The following is a 6,000-nucleotide window of genomic DNA, read 5'->3' as shown; positions in this document are numbered from 1 at the left end:
CCCACAGCGTGTTCAAGGAAGCTGGCACAGCGGAGAGACCTTCCTCCTCAACGACAGTTGTCGGCAGCGTTCCCTCACTTTCAATTTTTAAAAAAGTTCCTGAGCGGCAGAAAGGAAATCTCTCTGTATGTCTCTGATTCATTTCTACTTTGCAAAAATACTGTTTTTGTACAAAGGGCTGATCTCTTGTGCTGTGTCCCCCCCACCCCACTATCAACTCCACTATCGAGGGTCCAAGGTTTAGTTCAAACCTATGAAAGAATGTACCTCGAGTGGATTTGAAATCTCCCTCAACCAACAAAGTCTTTGCTGTGTGATCTCTGGATGTGATCAACACGTTGGCCCGGTAGGGCAAAAGAGGCCCCCGTGGCTCACACAACGCAAACCACCTTCTCTTCCCCACCTCCAGCCATGACAGCAGAAAGACTTAGTTGGCTAAGCCGAGAAGTAGGAGTGTCATCACCATTCATTCCAGTTTGTGGCCTTTCTTTACGAGCTTGGGCAAGTTAATTGACATCTTTGAGTCCTGATTAAACTTCTCTGCAAAATAGAGACTTTAGAACTTTCTGTCACAAGCTGAGAATGATATGATTACAATGTAAAATAACATTTCCTTGTAAATGGAAACTTGTGAGAGTAATTTCTTTGTTCCCAAGACTACCCTGCTCCAACCTGCCTCCCCTTAGCAGAAAGCCCCAATCCTGCCTCTCAGGATCAAAAAGAACTTCCTTTTTCCTTCTTCCCTTCTGTCTCCATCCTTTGAAGCTAGGGACACTTTAGTTGTTTTCACTAACTCATCTACTGATGTCTAATTTATAACCACACCAGCACTACCCCTGGCATGGCCATAACATGACTGTAAGAAATGGTTATCTAAGCTAGAGTGCATAACACAAAGACCCTCTGCCTCAGTTTCCCATTCTGTAAGGATGTGTATAACTCAATTTTTTGTGTGCATACAGATGGAGCCATTTCTATAGTGGTTCTGCATTCCTTGGAAGGTGCTAGGCTCTTATTTATTTTTAAATTTTTTATTACATGTGTCATTTCAGAAAAGGAGTAGGAATAATGAGAACAATAGAAGCTGGGGGTGAAATTATAAGGAAAATGACAGCAATTCCTGCATACCCAGATCATTACTCTGGAAAAGTAGCTGAGGACAAGATTTAAGATGATGAAGCTTTTTAAGTCTCCTAAGTGCAACTCTTTGAAATTCACTATCTTTCAAAAACATCGTAATGATCTTACAATTATGACTTCAAACAGTCTTAATGAAACCCGCAGAGAAAGGCATGCACAACTTAGTGGTGAGGAGAAGAGATTCATTTAGGAAATTAATAGAAAGTAGACGAGTCCTTACATGTAGCCATCCTGCCATCCTGTTGGGACAATAATTTATTACATTGTTGAAGGCTTTTATAAAATTAGATACCTCAGTAGCAAGAAAAATGAAACTCTGTCTCATTTATCGGAAGGATCAGTAGCAACTGAAATAACTATCTTGGGAGAGGATTAAATTCTAACCTTTCCAAAAAAATGTCATTTAAATGAAAAAGCCCATCTAAGATGCTGCTTCGTGCCGGAGCCTGAGTCTGCCTCACAGATGTGGGCTGGTGATCGGCACTCTGCTGGCCTGTCCCTGCAGATCCTAACGAGATGATGTCTTCCTTTTCCACCTGCTTGTCTCACGTCCAGGCCGGATGACAGCTAATAGCCAGCAGCTCAGAGCAGGGAGCAGCCTAGCTGGCTCGAACTAGTTTAAAATGACACAAGTAGCTTCCTTATCACACATTTTGATAGGTTCGCGGCTCCCATAACAGATACCCAGGGAAAAATATCTTTGGTATAATTTTAAATGCTTAACTCCCCCCTTAAGGAGCCTTATCTACCATCTCAATCTAATTAAATTCCAAAGAAGACTTCTGCTCTGATCCCCCCCACCCTCCACCAGACCACTGAGCACTGGGTGACGCTAGCTCGCTGTAATTTGGTTCATGTGCTGGTCTTGCCTAGACTAGCAGATCTGTACTGTCTGAAATTCTTTGATGGTTGATATTCTTTCTTCTTGCTCAAAAGAACCTTTGCTGAAGTAGTCGCCTTTCACATCTCTCTGCGTGCAGGGCGTGCTTGACAGTGAGCACAGCCTGGAACACGTCTGGACGGCTCCCCCATTAATGGGCTTTGTGCCTTTTCTCATAAAATGTCCTGGAAGCCTTCTTCTCTGCTTCCTCCTTGCTCTATGGGTGAGAAACGACCATGCAGAAGCCCAAATCCTGGAACTGCAGACACCAAAGAACTGGGGCTTTTCCAGGAAAATTAGCTAGAAGAGACCTTAGAGGCAGCTCAGGCAGGCCTCTCATTTTGTGAGTGAGAAAACGGAGAAACGGAGAGCTCTTGAAACTACCCCATCAAATTGTGTCACTCCCCCGCCTGGAACCCTTTGGTGGCCTCTCATCCCACTTGACATTCATGGTGGAATCAATGCTCCCTGGACAACCTCGACCCTCGGCAGTGAGAAGCCCAACCTGGCTGTGTGGAGAGACCCCATGGAAGAGAACTAAGGCTGGGGCCAACAGCCAATGACAGCTGGCCAGCTGAGCAAGCGCGTCTTAGAAGTGCTTCCTCCAGCCTGGGTTCAGCTGCCCCAGTCAAGCCACGTGGAGCCAAGATAAGCTGTCTCCACTCAAACCGCAGAATCCTCTACCCAAATTGCAGATTCATGAGCAAATAAATGGTTGTTTTCAGCCACCCTGTTTGAGGGTGGTTTGCTACACAGCAATAGATGACCAACATCCTCTCTGAAAGGACCTTATTCTTACATTTGTCTAGAGTCTGCTGCCCCCTGCCCCATTCCCTCAATTAGGACAGAAACTCCACGAATGTATTGATCTTCTTCATCATGGGGGCTCCAGTACTCACCACAGTGCTTGGCCCCCAGTATGTGCTCGATAAATATCTGTTATAAGAATAAATAAATGAGAAAATTCATAGGAGTTTTGATCATTTAGCCCCAGAAGCCCAGTGTCCTGCTCCTAATCTTCACCCTATCTGTTACACCGAGGCACCACTGCTATGCTTCTTTCTCCCTCATATGTCATCCTTGGTCCTTTGTAAGGATTCAAGTCCCAGACTCTGCCTGGTTTACTGGAGAATATGTCCTTAATTCCCAGGGAAACATGCTCAAGGCCAAACACATCTCTAGCTAATCAATCAAAGATCTGATTACCTGTGGGTACTCACAGTAATTATTATGGACATTTATTGAGCATGTCTATGGGCCAAACCCTGGGTATGTATTAACTCATTTAATCCTTTTTGTAACCCTATGGGACAGGTACTATTACTTTCACGAAGGGAGACACTGAAGCCAGGAGAGATTCAGTAATTTGCCCAGTCACTGGCCTAGAGCCTGGCACACCTGGGCTCTGAGGCAGGGCAGCATGCCCGGCAGGGAGCGGGAAGAGGACCCTTCCCCCTCCAGCCTTGGAGACTGAGTCCTCCTTTGCTGGTTTGATCAGCACTGACTACAGCTGCGCATCTCTCTCTGGTCTTGCTCATTAAGCAAACGAGATGGCCCCCAAGGGGTGGAGGATGATGTTATCACGGGGCTGCTAGAGTGGGGACAGTCCTGTTCTCAAAGGCTAGGAAGGTAACAGAGCAAATATCTCACCTTCTGCTGCAGCTACAAGTATCCAGCAGAAATGCAGCCCCACTGTGAAGGCATCATTGCCTTTTGGCAGAAGCCAGTGTCTGGCTGAGGGGAAATGTCTTAGATCCCACACAGGGAAACTCGCCATTTGAGATGGAGTCCCAGCCCAGGTGACAGCTGAACAGCTCCCCTCCGAGGGGCCTGGTCTGCTGTCGACCACTCTACATGCAGTTCGGTGCTGCCACGCTCTCCCAGGCACCCGTGTGACCTGGGCATTGTGCTGGGTGAGACCTTGCTCTCGACCGTCGGAAAAAGGTTCTGAGAATAACGGCGGCCAGAATAACGGCGGCACCCAAGTCCTTGCAGGCTGGATGAATTTATTTCCAAGGAATCTGAAAAAGCTGTAGGTCCCTACACTGAGAAAGCAAAGAAAATTTTCCTTCTCTGTCTGGTTGACCTGGTCTCAGGCAGAAACCCTGCTGAAGGGCACCGTGCTTCGCTTCGGAGCCCTGTGGCCCTTGGGACTTAGCGTCTTCTAACAGATGTGGGACAGCAGAGGCAGCCACCTGGCCTGGCCCAAGCAGAGCTTCCCAGGCTTGTTCGTACCAACCTGGGTGCCTTTATCTTTCCCGGCGTGTGGTTCCTACCCATCCTAGGGCCCACCTTCTCTCTCTGCAGCCAGCTTCCTGGGAGTGGTAGGAACCACACGCCAGGACGGAGAACGGGAGTGGGGAGCAGCGCTTCCCTCTGGGCTTCAGGTCATAGCGAGGTCCCCACAATCAAAGGACGACAGACAGACGCCCTGGTGTGCTCTGGGTGGGGAACAGCACCACGTCAGGAGCGGACCTGTCCCGGGTGCGTGCCACGCGAGGGCAGGGCGAAGGGAAGCGGGCTGGGCGGACGGGGCTGCTCACACACGCCCTGGTGCGGTGGCCCAGGCAGGCGGTTGCGGAACGTCACGAGAAACACCCGCAATCCCTGATAAATGTGAGTAAACAGCAAGCGGTGCCGGAAAGAAAAACCCGGCTTCCCCAGCACAAGTTCCCCTTTAAAAATGGTTCAGTGTCCTTAATTAGCATTTTAAATCACAAACAAAAGGAAGGCAGTAACTATCCTTGTCTATTCCTTAATGTCACACTTATAAACACACCATCCTGAGCCACTGACAAGCACCGCCAGGTGCTCCAGACAGACAGTAGGACCTTCCTCTTTATCGCTTCCAAGCGGGGCTGAAAAAAACGGTGAAAGTTTGAAATCTTTTACAGATTTGAAAAGTGAGAAGACACTTTTACCCCGAGCCTTGTTATTTTTAGCCCAGCAGAGAGCTTCGATTCCCAGGTTCCAGAAATCATCGGAACTGGGCTGCGGTCCTGGCTGTCACTGCCCAGCCGGGTGACTCAAGGGAGCTTCTTGGCCTCCCTCACCGGCAGGCTCCTTTTCTACCAAATGTGGACAATCGTGTGGATGACGCCGAGGGCATCCCACAGAGCCGGCACAGAGGCCCCGGTGTTTGTTATCTTTGTAATCATTCTGCCTCCAGCAGGTTGAGGGTGACCCAGGGTCTCAGGACAAAGAACAGTTGCGTTCACTGAATTCCCTGGAGCAGGCTTGAAGTTTCACCTTTGAGGTTGGCATTACTGTGCATTTTTTATCCAAGAGGAAACTGAGGTTGAAACAGTGGGGAGGACTTGCCCAAGGCCACACTGCGAGGGAGTGGCTGCAGGGTGTGCTAGGCAGAGTGGACATGTTCCGATTGCTACTCCACAGGACAGGGTCCCCGGTGGGGCAGACCTGCCAAGGGGGAGTGGAGGGCAGAGGACAGCCACTTTAAAATACATTTCCAATCCTCAAAGTTGTTCCTGCTGAGTAAGTGAAAATGGATAAAGTAGTAATATTTTTGTTAATTTCAAGTTTTAATTGAACCAACTCTAGTATGGCTATAATTTACAGATAAATTTCAGGAAAATGTTTCTGTTTCCTTAAGAATGGTATTCAGACTACCTTTTTGTTCCTGTTTTTTAAAGTAGAACTTCTGATTTTTAGCAGGACACCAAGTTATTCAGAATGGAAACTACGTCTCCCTAATTCCTTTGCAACCAGGTATAGCTATAAACTAACTTCTGCCAATAAGATGTAAGAGGAAGTATAGTGTGCTGTTTTCCCCTTTGACTGATAGGTGACTGAGATGGCTGGAGCTTGAGCAGCCACTTTGTACTGTGAGGTGCAAGCTAAGATTGGCAGAAGGAGCCTAGACTGCCTATAACCTTGGACATTTAAGGAGAGGAAAGTAAACTCCTCTCTCATAGAAACCCATGTTATTTTGGGTTTGCTGTCACTCAAAGCCAAATCTA

Source organism: Lemur catta, chromosome 14 (assembly GCF_020740605.2).
Source record: "Lemur catta isolate mLemCat1 chromosome 14, mLemCat1.pri, whole genome shotgun sequence".
NCBI classification, from domain to species: Eukaryota; Metazoa; Chordata; class Mammalia; order Primates; family Lemuridae; genus Lemur; species Lemur catta.
Note: the sequence above shows the minus strand (reverse complement) of the source record.